Source organism: Giraffa tippelskirchi, chromosome 2 (genome assembly GCF_054371585.1).
Source record: "Giraffa tippelskirchi isolate mGirTip1 chromosome 2, T2T-mGirTip1v1.2.pri, whole genome shotgun sequence".
NCBI lineage: Eukaryota > Metazoa > Chordata > Mammalia > Artiodactyla > Giraffidae > Giraffa > Giraffa tippelskirchi.
Window position 1 is genome coordinate 37,198,851 of NC_137276.1, and position 14,616 is coordinate 37,213,466.

The following is a 14,616-nucleotide window of genomic DNA, read 5'->3' on the forward strand; positions in this document are numbered from 1 at the left end:
CTCCCAAGAGCTCTGAGAGGTACCTATGATTATCCCTATTTTATAGATTCTGAGGGAGAGAATGACTTAGCCAAAGTCACATCACGAGGATGTGAAGAAAAGTCTGTTGACTTTTCATGTTCTTTCAGTTACGCGGATGTGGTTTGCCTCCACACCTATACCTACAAACCTCTCTTAGCTTTTGAAAAAAGTCATTGAACTTTTTTTTTTTTTTTTTTCACCTAAATGTTGGATGGGTGAGAAGATATTGAGAAGGTTTGACAGGAAGGAATAAGGCCACAGGTTCTGGCATTCTGTCTCCTGGAGCTGGCGGGCTCTTACAGGGCGACTCCACGTTAATTATGACGGATGAGTCCCAAAGGGAGCTACGACAAAATGAAGATGGTTTGCAGAAAATGAGATTTGCAAGCAGAGGCCAGAGGAATTGGATTCGCGTAATTGAAGCAGCTTTCACAACTCTTCCTCCCTGAAGATGACTTGGAAAGCTTTAAAAATGAAGATGTCCAGCGTCTAAGCCAAGGATCCCCATCAGTAAGTCTGGGAAGTGGCCCCTGGGCCCTAGCTAGGTACAGATGTACCTGTAACAGGTGTGAGTTACCCTCCATGGCAGCTCCATGGCACACACCAAAGCAGCTGTGGTTTGCTAGGCACTGCGGGCTCAAGACCTGGGTCCAAACTCTGATTCTGGCCCTTAGGATTGTGTGACTTGGACCATGTCAATTGATTTTCCCAAATTTTAGTTTTATCATCTGGAAAGTGGGGGTATTTTGTGACCTTTCTACTACCTGTTTCATGGAATTAGCTTTGAAGATTATTTAAAATAATAATTGCCAAATGAAACTGGCATACAGAAGGTGCTTGCTGGCTTTCAATAAATATAACTTAAGGATAAACTAAGAAGGCGAATGGAAATAAAAATGTCTGTCAGACACAGGAATGCACCACCAGGAGAAGTTATAAATTTTACTCTGGAGATTTTAAATACTTTATGATTTTCCTGGCACTGAGTACAGCCTTATCCTTTAAAGTTTCTTTATAATTAAAGAAATTGGCCAGGCCATTATTTTTTGACTAAGAAAAAAAAATCAATTATAAGACATACCTTTAATTTTTAAAGGAATTTTCATTAACAGTACCCTTTTATCAATGAGTAATTATATTTCTTAATTGCACAAATGTCTATCAAACATGATTCCTTTCAGATGCTACAAAGCATTGGGCATTTCCTGAAAAGCCTGTTATCTGTTAAATGGCTACCGTGGAACTTCTTTTAAAGGTTGAGTAAAAAAACCAGACCTGCATTAAAACGCTTTAGAAGTATCAACAGAAGAGCTAATTAATTCTCTTCAAAGACATTAAAACAGTTTAGAGTTATAACTGTAACACTGAAGGAAACAAATGGCTGTTGTTCTAACAAATAATTACTCCTCATACAAACAAAGAGTAAAGTTATAGAGTGCTAATCCTTCCAACTTTATAGCAGAAATACCAAAATCTGCAAGTGGGCACATGCATTCTTGAGTTTCATCCCTGAAGAAAAAAGATGTCCTAATATGGAGTAATTGTTTGTCTCGTTTGTTCAGAATGTGATCAGCCAATGTCCAGGGGTGACCTTTGGGAAATTCGCCTGTTTTATACTGAGTTTTTACAAGAAACAGAAAGGACCTTTTTCCCAAGGAGAAGTTGCATATCATGGAACCTGAGTGAGCTCACCCCGGATTCCCTGGAGCCTGTCTTAGGGCTGGTACAGTTGCCAGTCAGCTCCAGTCAGTCAAGTCCCAATTGATTTCAACATCTGCCTCCTTTTCTACATACCAAGAGGGCAAAGCTGCTTCTGCCTTTTCACAAGCCTGCTCAGCTGCCTCAGTTTGCCTGCTGTGCTTAAGAGAGCTTCCCTGGTAACTCAGACGGTAAAGAATCTGCCTGTAATGCAGGGGACCAGGGTTCGATCCCTGGGTTGGGAAGAACACCTGGAGAAGGGAATAGCAACCCATTACAGTATTGCTTGGAAAATCCACAGACAGAGGAGCCTGGTGGGCTATAGTCCATGTGGTCACAAAGAGTCAGACATGACTGAGCGTCTAACACTTTCACTTTCACATCCCAGATGGAAGGACAGGTCTTTTAGTTCAAAGAACAGAGTATGAGCCAGTTGGAGCATATCGAAAATACAATGATACCATGCTCACAGCTCAACTCATTGATTCTTTTATTTAAAGGAAAATTTTGTTATATTTTATTCTTATTTTTTGTAATAATAAATGTACTTACTTTAATATATAAATTCTCAAGTAAAATATATTAGAAAACTTAAGTAATAAGATGTTTATCGCAAGGCTTATGGATCCAGTGCAATATACGTGACACTTCAGGTGTTTTTGGTATGTGTGTGTGTGAAAGTTGCTCAGTCATATCCGACGTTTTGAGATCTCCATGGACTATACAGTCCATGGAATTCTCTAGGCCAGAATACTGGAGTGGGTAGCCTTTCCCTTCTCCAGAGGCTCTTCCCAACCCAGGCATTGAGTCCAGGTCTCACACACTGCAGTCAGATTCTTTACCAGCTGAGATTTTATCTTTTTGCATAAATAGATTTTCTAATTTTTCTTCAATGAATATGCATTACCTATGAAATTAAAATCTACTCCTAAAACCATTTTGTAGTACTTAAAAGCCATTGTTCATTTAAAATATACCTTTATCCTTGTTCCTTCTTTCCAGTTAGGACTTTGGGGGTCCTGGTGGCCTAGAGGCTGTTCTCCTTGCACGGCAGCATGGGGATGGCAGGTGCCCAGGCCTGACTCCTAAGATCCTGGGTCTCGAGACAAGAGAGAGAGGACCTAGTGAAGGGCCAAGGAGGAATGCCTCTTTGTTATCCTGCTGCTGGGGAATGGCACTGCTGGACTGAGCACTGAGAATGCCTTCAGGAAGCAAAACAAAGGAATTGTTCCTGAATAGCATCAGGCAGGAAGAGGCGAGGCCAACCCTAGGAATGGTCTCATAGGCAGGAAATCTGTGTAGAAGAGATGTTTACAATGTGTGCAAGGGCGGCCGGGCAGGTCTGTTACTCCTAGCTTTCACCCAGTATCTCTGCCTTTTATTGCCGACACCCAGGGCAGCCCACCCACACCATTCCAAGTGCGCTTGCTCCTCCCCCCTCCACCCCACTGAAACTCCGAGGAGCCCCGCAGTGTGAGCCTGTTAAATCAGACCCCGCTAACTCGCAGCTTATTTGATGGAATCCTCCCAGCGACCTAGGAGGGTTGGTCTCATTGTGAGTGCGTACTCAGTTGCTTCAGCTGTCTGACTCTGCGACCCTATGGACTGCAGCCCACCAGGCTCCTCTGTCCCGCCCCCACACTTCCCTGCGTGACACTCTGGCCTTGAGCATTAGCAGGTAAAACTGCACCTCTCCCACCACAAGTCCACCTTGCAAGATCCAGGATCAATTATCATCTCCCCCAACCCTCCCTCCATCCCCTACCTACCCCTCATCCCCACCCCCACCCCAGTGATTTTTGAACAGGGAAGGGTAATTCAGGAGCAGACTTGTTCCATTTCTTGGTACATTTAACAGTGAGGCAGGTCTAGACTGGGTGCGTGGGTGGGTAGTGTTAATCAGTTAGGGAAGGCAGAGAAGAAAAGGGTACTTGAAATAATCTCCTTTTTGATCAGAGCCTCTCAGCCAAAGTTCTCCCTACAGTTCCCCTGGTATTTCTGTTTGTGGCTTCTTCCCAGAAGTTTGCAGCTCTCCAGGGGCCATCTCTCTGGAGGTCTCTCCAGCAGTGTTTCTGCTCTGCAGTGATGCTGGGCCACTGAGATGCAGGCGGGCTCATCTTAGAAGGTGGGAGTGGATGCTGCAGGCAGAACAGAGGAACTGGACCAGGAGGTGGGGTGAGGAGGCAGCTGAGGCAGGCCTTGAAAACATTTAAATCAGGGGCCACAAACCCAGTCGAATGAATTCAATGAATGAAGCTGACTGGTGTCAGAGGAAAAACACTGTGTAGCCATTTCTGCTTTCTAGAAGTTCAGACTTTCTCACTGCACTGTTCATTTTCCCACATTGGGTGGGCACATGACTAAAAATAAATACTCTTTTGACCTGCATTAGAAAGACAAAACACTTGGCTCTGTGATGAGGAGACAACCAGGAAGGCAAGGATAATGTAGATAGAGGCTGGCTTGTCCCTTGTGAAGGGGGTGTCTGCTGCACTCTAGTCATCGCAGCAATGAGGGTGAATTGAAACCAGGGCTCATGATTTGACAAGAGAACCCAGAAGTCTGGACCATTCCATGAAGTCTGCTAATACTTGAATGTTGATTTCATTGCAAACAACAACCATGGCACTGGAATACCAGAGAAAGCACACCCGATGTGGCTCTCAGGCCACTTGTTTTTGATGTCCGCATCAAAGCTTGTTTTTTTGTTCCCCAAGGGAGGTAAGATAACAATTTCCTGTGGAGGCCAGGCCTTCCTGGAGTGGTTGCTGATGTCTCTTCCTCCCTGAGACTGGTCAGATCTTGCAGTCAGATAATGACCCCTTGCAGTCCTCTGGGGAGGATTCCAGGGTAGCAAATGGTGGTGCTCTTTTCTGCATCCCTTTACTCCTCCTTGGGTTGAAAACCCTTCTTGTCAGGAAGGCCATAGCTCCAGAATGTCTATTTGGAAGGGATTTAGCATCACTCACTCCCTGACAGCTCAGTTGGTAAAGAATTCTCCTGCAATGCAGGAGACTCCGGTTTGATTCCTGGGTTGGGAAGATCTCTGGAGAAGGGATAGGCTACCCACTCCAGTATTCTTGGGCTTTCTTGTGGCTCAGCTGGTAAAGAATCCACCTGCAATGTAGGAGACCTAGGTTCAATTCCTGGATTGGGAAGATCCCCTGGAGAAGGGAAAAGCTACCTACTCCAGTATTCTGGCCTGAAGAATTCCATGGACTGTATATTCCATGGGGTCACAAAGAGTTGGACACAACTGAGTGACTTTCACTTCACTTTACTTCACCTGACTGGAAGGAAGTGGGGGCGGGGTACTTGAAACTGCTTTTGCGTAGTGCTTTATATTAAGATGGAGAAAAAGCTATGAATTGTTCTGATCGAATTTTGAAGTGAGGGCTACCTGAGGCCATCATAATGTCACCATCTCTCTGGTGGAAACAGTCTTAGGATAGGACTGCATACAGCTGGTTACATAAAGACGTTGATACACGAGGAGGTTTTACTGTGGTATCTTTCCCAGGGATGGCTGTATTCTGGCAGGAATTAAGCCAAAGGAAATAATCTTTATTAGTGAAATGCCGATCATGACACTCTCTGTTTAAAATCCTTTCAGGATTAAGTACAAAGACCCAGGATCACTTACAAAGCCCAGTGTGATCTGGCCTCTGCTTGCCTCACTGCCCTTATCTCCCACAACTCCTCCCCATACTGGATATTTTTTTGCTTCCTTGAGTATGTGTCAGTCTCTCTGGCATGTTTTTATTTGGCTGATTCTACCCTCCCTTCAGGCCACTTGAGATGTCACTGCCTCTGGAAAGCCCTCCCTGCTTCTCTGCCCTTCCACCCCTCCAAGACTGGCCTACGTATCCTTCCCATGGACTCTGCCCGGTCACAAGTGTGTACATGCTAAGCTTCTTCAGTCATGTCCGACCCTTTATGACCCTATGGACTGTAGCCTGCCAGGCTCCTGTATCCATGGGATTCTCCAGGCAAGAATACTGGAGTGGGTTGCCATGCCCTCCTCCAGGGGATCTTCCCAAACCAGGGATTGAATCTGCACAACTGAGTTGTATTCTGTCCTGATGGTGCAGTTTGAGGTCTCCAGGAAGTAGATGCAAAATTGTAGTTAGGAGCAGAGAAGACGGGGAGTGTCTCTTGTGAAAAGAAAAGGGGAGCATATTAGTCTCCTGTGGCTGTCAGGACAAATTAGCACAAATGTGGCAGCCTGAAACAACAGGAATGTTTTCTCTCACAGTTCTCGAGGCCAGAAGTCCAAAATCAAGGAGTCAGCTGGGCTGCACTTTCTCTGACCGGCTCCAGGGGAGAATTTGCTCTGTTACTCTTCCAGCTTCTGGGGACTCGTGACACCCTTGGCTTGTGGCTGCCTAAGTCCAGCCTCAGCCTCTGTGTTCACACTGCCTCCTCTGTGTCTCTCTCTTCTGTTGCCTCTTATCAGGATGCATGTGATTACATTTAGGGCCCATCCTGGTAACCCATGACAATCTCCTCTTCTAAAGACCCTTGACTTATTCATATGGGCAAAGACTGTTTTTAACAAATAAAGTAATATTCACAGATTCCAGGAATTAGGAAGTGAACACACACACACACATATATATCTACACACACACACACACACACATACATATAGCCACTATTCAGCCCAGAAGAGGGAAGAGGTTGCCATCAGTGAGCCAAGTTCTATGGTAGATTCTTCTGTTGTCAGCCCTAGCCCCAGAGAAGGGCCATCACTGACCTCCTTAGTGATGGTGGCATGCCCTTCTCTCCAGCACATTCTCAATGACCTTGATAGATAGCGTGTCCTCTGACGTGTCTTCTGGCCTCACTAATACACCCATTCCTGCAAGCCCATTCCTTCCGCCTTTTCATTCTTCCTCTGTGTCTGCGTGTCCACCATTCAGCAAGGGCCACACTTTCTCCAGGCTGCTAGGAGCCACCTTAGCAGCAAGTTTGTGTTGTATCTTAAGAGTGACTAAAAACACTCTCCTTTATCTAGACGTATGTTTCAGTCCCCTTGATTAACCACTTGATCCCATCTTGTAGTTCTTTGGGGATGTGACCACTTTCTTCCCTTTTCAGACCAATATATCTCTGGCTGGGTTATGCTGTGACTTAATCCTGATGATAGGACTAATGCTGAGGAGAGGAAGAGGGAATGTGCTACCTTTTCATGGCAAGTCCTCTGTATGGTCTCCCTGCACAGGAACATGCGAGTTCTTATCTGAGATGGGTGAGACATCAGGCAGGCTCAGAAGGTTCAGACGAGACTGAGGAGCATCCACCCAAATGCTCAGTCCACATGTCACTGGAGAAGGAAATGGCAACCCACTCCAGTATTCTTGCCTGGAAAATCTCATGGACAGAGGAGCCTGGCAGGCTACAGTCTATAGGGTCACAAAGAGTCAGACACGACTGAGCACACATTATGTGTCATGGTCCCAGGTTTTGCCAACTAGGCCCTGCCTTTGGCATAACAGCCCCACTTTGGTTGAACAATCAATGTTCTCTGATGTTCAGTAACACTATTAAACCTTGTGCTCCATCTTCAGCTTTTCTCTTCACCCACAGGGCAAGGGCTTCTTTGCAGAGTCCTTTCACACTTGGTTTTAGTTGTTCACTGTTCTCAGGTGTTCATTATCTTCCTGTAGGGCCTCAGGAAGTTTAATGATAATCGTCCAATTTCTGGTTATATTTATACACTTAACAAATCCCAATGTTCATATCAAATTCTTGAAACAGTGCATCTCCCCCCACCTACATGCCTTCCTATCTCACCAGTGATGAAACTTTAGACAACTGTACTGCCATCTAATGCCAGGGGCTGTCTGCACACCACTTACCACCAGAGATGCGGGTCTTCATATGAAGTGACGGTGGGTGGTGGGTGGTGAGTGATCTAGTCCCCAGACCTTTGTCTCGTTACTTGCTTTCTCAGGTCATCCTTGATACCAACTGTTGAACTTGAGTTCTCTGAGAAGCAGATGCTGAAATGGAGTTAGAAAATTTATTGGAGAATAATACCTGTGAAAGGAAAAGAGGACAAATCAGGACTGTGTAAAGAGCCATGAAAGTGAAAATGAAAGTGTTAGTCAAGCTCAGTTGTGTCTGACTCTTTGCGACCTAATGGATTGTAGCCCTCTAGGCTCATCTGTCATGAGATTTTTGGATAAAGACATGACAAAGTCTTGGCTAACCCAGTAAGAGCTCTGGAGCAAAGATTGTGTATTAATATTGTCTGAGATTGAATGTACTACTGCCTTGCTCAGTCATAGCCTGGGGAGTAAGGCTGCCAGATAAAACAGAGGGTGCTCAGTTAAATTTGCCTTGTAGATAAATAATTTGTTAAATATATACTTGTCCCATGCAATATTTGGGACATACACATACTAAAAAGATTCATTGTTTATCTGCAAAGCAAATTTAACTGAATGTTCTATGTTTTTTCTTTTGCTAAATCTGGCAACAATAGCTTGGAATCACCCTAAGAAGTACATGCACTCAGCTACCACTGCTGTGCTCAGCCATCATCCGAGAGCTGCTGTGGGAAAAGTCTGACCTTGGCTTGTAAGCTGAGGTAGACTTGAAGGTGCTAAGGGCTGGAGGCTGTTAGCTAACCAGATTCTTGATAGCCGGGAAGCAAGTCCTTTCCTAAAGGGAGAACTGAACTGAAGACCTCTGCATCTGCTACATTTTTTTTTTTTCCATTTACCTGTTGTCTTCCTAGCTAGATGGGAAGAGTGAGAGGGTGAGAACACTGTTCCTTTAGTTTATCATACTCTCAGTACCTAACATGGCTTCCCAAGTGGCACTAGTCAAGGAACCCGCCTGTCAATGCAGGAGACATAAGAGACTTGGGTTCGATCCCTGGGTCGGGAAGATCCCCTGGAGGAGGGCATGGGAACTCACTCCGGTGTTCTCGCCTGGAGAATCCTATGGACAGAAGAGCCTGGCAGGCTGCAGTCCGTAGGATCACAAAGAGTCAGACACGACTGAAGCAGCTTAGTGCACACACACGCAGAGTGCCTTACCCAGGACTCGAACCCTGCCAGCTGCTCAACTCTGACTAGTTAAATTGAATTGCACTTAAGGCCTCAGGGACCCAGGAGGACAGAAGGAAGTCCTCTGTCTTGTCCCCAGAATCACACTCTCCACTGAGTAATCACAAGCCCCCTTGATGGCTCTCCATGCTACGTGTGCAGGAGGCAGAAGGAACATGTAGAAGGTTGGCTTCAGTGTGGAATCTGAATTCACGATCACTGAATTCTACATCAGAGCTAATTATTCATGGAATTAAATGCTTTCTAAGTAAGTAAAGAAAGTTCTAATTGAGGAATTTCAAGAGAGGCCTTGTATATTAAGGTTGGTGTTTGGTGCTAACGTGCTGTTTATCTCCATGTCTGTGTCCCACAGAGGCTCAAACTCAACACACCCTGAACAGAACTTAGGATCTTTCCTTCCAGGATTGACTCTATAGGCCCCCAAATCCTTGCCCCACCCCACTCTAGTGTGCAGTTTCCCACCATGGAGGAAGCTCTGCAGATTTCACCTCATTTCCTCTCTGAAAGCCAGCTCTTCCTCTCCACCCACTCTATGGCTTTTGTCATTTAGATCTCCATCACCACTGACCAGGAAAAGAATTTGTCTCTCTGCCTTTGGAATGAGCCTCTCTCCAATCCATCTTCCACACATTGTCAGGCATTGAGCTTTAAGAATTGAAAATAAGGGGGAGAGCAGAAGATGGCGGAGGAATAGGACGGGGAGACCACTCTCTCCTCCACAAATTTATCGAAAGAACATCTGAACGCTGACCAAACTTCACAAAACTACTTCTGAAGGCTGGCTGAGGACGTCAGGCTTTCACAAAAACTGCGCATTATCTTCAAAAGAGGTAGGAGAAATTATAAAAGATAAAAAGAGAGACAAAAGAGTTAGGGACGGAGACCCGTCCCGGGGAGGGAGTCGTAAAAGAGGAGGAATTTCCAAGCACCAGGAAACCCTCTCACCGGCGGGTGTTGGGGAGGATTTTTTATCTCGGAGGGCAACGTAACTGGGAGGAAAAATAAATAAAATCGACAGATTACGTGCCTAAAGCAACTCCCAGCAAAGAACCCCAGACGCTCGCATCATCCGCCACCAGCAAGTGGGGGCTGAACGGAGAGGAGCGGGCGGCATTGCCTAGGGTAAAGACCGGGCCCGAGTGCCCCGAGGGCAATCTGAGGGAGCTAACGTGAGATAGTAACCTAAACTGTGGGACAGCGAGAGAGAGAACTATCCCGCGAAAAGCCCAACTCTAAGGCACTGCCGGCCCGCTCACAGAACAAAGGACTGAGCGATACCAGAGGAGAGCTAGCCGGCTGCGGACTGCGCCATCCCCCGCCGGACACAGCGGGCAGGCGGGGCCCGCCAGAGCCGGAAAGGGGCAAACTCGGCTCCAGAGAGGGCACCCCCTACCAAACTGCAAACAGGCTCCCAGTTTTTTAAGCAAAGACTGCCTGAGATCCCGGAGGGTCGACAGCAGCCGGGAGGGTCGCAGCCAGAGACCAGCTCCCCAGAACCGACACAAAGCACACCGGAGCCGGGCGCGCCCGTAAACCGAGGCGGGGACCAGGGAGGTGATAAGCCGCACCGCCCCAACAGGGGACAGCGCCCTCGCCAAACTCCTGGCCGCCTGGGCAGCTCCGACCGGGAACGGCACAAGCCGCGGGCAAAATCGAGTCTGCGCCTTTGTGGAGTAACCGGGAGCCTGAACCTGAGCGGCTTAGTCCTGGGAAGTGCACGCAGCTCAGGGCCCGCTCCCCGGCCGAGTAACCTGAAGCCTGAGCAGGGTAGACGGGGAAAGCACACACGCCGTGAGCGGGGGCGAACCCAGTGCGGCCGAGACACTGCGAGCTTACCACACACACGCCAGAATTGCAGTGTTCCTTCCTCCCCACAGCACGATTGAACAAGCGAACCTAAAGAGGTCACCTCCACCGCTTTGATGCAGGGCGGAAATTAGATACTGAAGAGATCTCCAAACAGAAGCCAAATAAACAGAGGGAAGTGCTTTGGAAGGGACAGGCCAACAGATTAAGATCCCTGTAGCTAATACCGACTGCATTAAAAAGGACCTACAGATCTTGAAAAGTATAAGCAGGAATAAGGATCTATCTAAAACTGAGCAGATCCCACACTGCTCACAACAGCTCCAGAGAAAGTCCGGGATATATATATTTTTTACTATTATTATTTTTTTTAATTTTTTTTTTTTAATTAAAAAAATTTTTTTTTCTCTTCTTTCCTTTTTCTTCAAGTCCTCTATTACACCTTTAAGTTTCATTTTCATAACCCACTATTAACTTGCAAAAAAAAAACAAAAACCCTATTTTTGAAGCAAACTACATACATATATCTTATACCTTTTGTGTTTTTTTTTTTTTTAATGTTTTTTTCCTGTTCTACATTTTTTTACTGTTTCTTTTTTTACTGTTTTACTGTTTTTTTTTCTTTTTACACTGTTCCCTTTTTTCTTTTTTTTTTTTTTTTTTTAGATTGTAAGTTTTATAAGAGTCTAACCTCTACTCTAGATTTTTAATCTGTGTTTTACATATTTGATATCAACTTTGTACATTTAAGAACCCAATCTTTAGGACCCATTTTTACTCAGGAGTGTGATCACTGGCCTGATCACTCTGTCCCCCTATTGATGCTCTTTCTTCTCCCCCAGGGAACCTCTATCTCCCACCCTCCTCCTTCTCTTCTCAACCCAATTCTGTGAATCTCTGAGGGTGTTCTGGGTACCGGAGAACACTTCAGGAACAGGATACTGCCCAGATCTCTCTCTCCCCTCTTAATTCCTCCCTTTCTACTCATGCTCACCTCTGTTACCTTCCTCCCCCCTCTCTATGTATCTCTGTGAATCACTCTGAGGGTTCCAAACTGTGGAAAGCACAGAGGGAAGTGCTTACTGGCTAGATTGCTCTCTCCACATTTGAATTCCCCTCTTCCCCTCCTGGTCACTACAACCCACCCCCCCCACCTCATCTCTCCATGTAACTCAGTGAACCTTTCTGGGTATCCCTCACTGTGGAGAATCTTTTCACCATTAACCTAAAAGTTTTATTATTGAGGCTGTATGGAAGGAGAAGTCTTGAGGCTACTGCAAGAATAAGACTGAAAGCCAGGGGAAACATTAATTAATAAGAGACCATCCAATAGCCTCCATAAATTCACTGAAACCAAGCTCCACCCAAGAGATAATAAGTTCCAGAGCAAGACATACCACGCAAATTCTCCAGCAACGCAGGAACATAGACCTGAGCATCAATATACAGGCTGCCCAGAGGCACACCAAATCCATAGACATCTCAAAAATTAATACTGGTCACTCCATTACACTCAAGAGAGCAGAAATCCAGCTCCACCCACCAGAACACCGACACAAGCTCCCCCAACCAGGAAACCTTGACAAGCCACCTGTCCAACCCCAACCGCAGTGAGGAACCTCCACAACAAAGAGGAACTTCATACTACCAGAATACAGAAGGGCCACGCCTAACACAGCAATCTAAACAAGATGAAAAGGCAGAGAAATACTCAGCAAGTAAAGGAAAATGAGAAATGCCCACAAAGCCAAACAAAAGAGGAGGAGATAGGGAATCTATCCGAAAAAGAATTTAGAATAAGGATAATAAAAATGATCCAAAATCTTGAAAGCAAAATGGAGTTACAGATAAATAGCCTGGAGACAAAGATTGAGAAGATGCAAGAAATGTTTATCAAGGACTTAGAAGAAATAAAAAGGAATCAATATAGAATGAATAATGAAATAAAGGAGATAAAAGACACTCTGGAGGGAACCAACAGTAGAATAACGGAGGCAGAAGATAGGATAAGTGAGGTAGAAGATAGAATGATGGAAATAAACGAAGCAGAGAGGAAAAAAGAAAAAAGAATCAAAAGAAATGAGGAAAACCTCCGGGACCTCTGGGACAATATGAAACGCCCCAACATTCGAATCATAGGAGTCCCAGAAGAAGAAGATAAAAGGAAAGGCCATGAAAAAATACTCGAGGAGATAATAGTTGAGAATTTCCCTAAATTGAGGAAAGAAATAGTCACAGAAGTCCAAGAAACCCAGAGAGTTCCAAACAGGATAAACCCAAGGCGAAACACCCCAAGACACATATTAATCAAATTAACAAAGATCAAACACAAAGAACAAATATTAAAAGCAGCAAGGGAAAAACAACAAATAACACACAAGGGGATCCCCATAAGGATAACAGCTGATCTTTCAATAGAAACCCTTCAGGCTAGAAGGGAATGGCAGGACATACTTAAAGTAATGAAAGAGAATAATCTACAACCCAGATTACTGTACCCAGCAAGGATCTCATTCAGATATGAAGGAGAATTCAAAAGCTTTACAGACAAGCAAGAGCTGAGGGAATTCAGCACCACCAAACCAGCTCTCCAGCAAATGCTAAAGGATCTTCTCTAAACAGGAAACACAGAAAGGATGTTTCAACACGAACTCAAAACAACAAAGTAAATGGCAACGGGATCATACTTATCAATAATTACCTTAAATGTAAATGGGTTGAATGCCCCAACCAAAAGGCAAAGGGTTGCTGAATGGATACAAAAACAAGACCCCTATATATGCTGTCTACAAGAGACCCACCTCAAAACTAGGGACACACACAGGCTGAAAGTGAAAGGGTGGAAAAACATATTCCATGCAAACGGAGACCAAAAGAAAGCAGGAGTCGCAATACTCATTTCAGATAAAATAGACTTTAAAATAAAGGATGTGAAAAGGGACAAAGAAGGACACTACATAAAGATCAAAGGATCAATTCAAGAAGAAGACGTAACAATCATAAATATATATGCACCCAACATAGGAGCACCACAATATATAAGGCAAATACTAACAAGTATGAAAGGGGAAATTAACAATAACACAATAATAGTGGGAGACTTTAATACTCCACTCACGCATATGGATAGATCAACTAAACAGAAAATTAACAAGGAAACACAAACTTTAAATGATACAATAGACAAATTAGATTTAATTGATATTTACAGGAGTTTCCACCCCAAAACAATCAATTTTACCTTTTTCTCAAGTGCACATGGAACTTTCTCCAGGATAGATCACATCCTGGGCCATAAATCTAGCCTTGGTAAATTCAAAAAAATTGAAATCATCCCAGCCATCTTCTCTGACCACAATGCAGTAAGATTAGACCTCAATTACAGGAAAAAAACTATTAAAAGTTCCAACATATGGAGGCTAAACAACACGCTTCTGAATAACCAACAAATCACAGAAGAAATCAAAAAAGAAATAAAATTATGCATAGAAACGAATGAAAATGAAAACACAACAACCCAAAACCTATGGGACACTGTAAAAGCAATACTAAGGGGAAGGTTCATAGCAATACAGGCGTACCTCAAGAAACAAGAAAAAAATCAAATAAATCAACTAACTCTACACCTAAAGCAACTAGAGAAGGAAGAAATGAAAAACCCCAGGGTCAGTAGAAGGAAAGAAATCTTAAAAATTAGGGCAGAAATAAATGCAAAAGAAACAAAAGAGACCATAGCAAAAATCAACAAAACTAAAAGCTGGTTTTTCGAGAAGATAAACAAAATTGATAAGCCATTAGCCAGACTCATCAAGAAACAAAGGGAGAAGAATCAGATCAACAAAATTAGAAATGAAAATGGAGAGATCACAACAGATTCCACAGAAATACAAAGGATCATAAGAGACTACTACCAACAGCTATATGCCAATAAAATGGACAACTTGGAAGAAATGGACAAATTCTTAGAAAAGTATAACTTTCCAAAACTGAACCAGGAAGAAATAGAAGATCT

General features: G+C 44.3%; 1 long non-coding RNA gene across 1 annotated transcript in view; it reads right to left on the reverse strand.

Annotated features, from left to right (window-relative positions):
- LOC145531835 (uncharacterized) overlaps window positions 1–14,616 on the reverse strand; it is a 163,749-nt gene that overhangs the window by 21,974 nt on the left and 127,159 nt on the right. Inside the window, exons 3-4 of the long non-coding RNA XR_014072797.1 lie at window positions 7,581–7,761; window positions 2,697–2,818 (exon numbers count right to left, since the gene is read on the reverse strand). This is a non-coding gene — a long non-coding RNA (uncharacterized LOC145531835). The remainder of the gene's footprint in view (window positions 1–2,696; window positions 2,819–7,580; window positions 7,762–14,616) is intronic.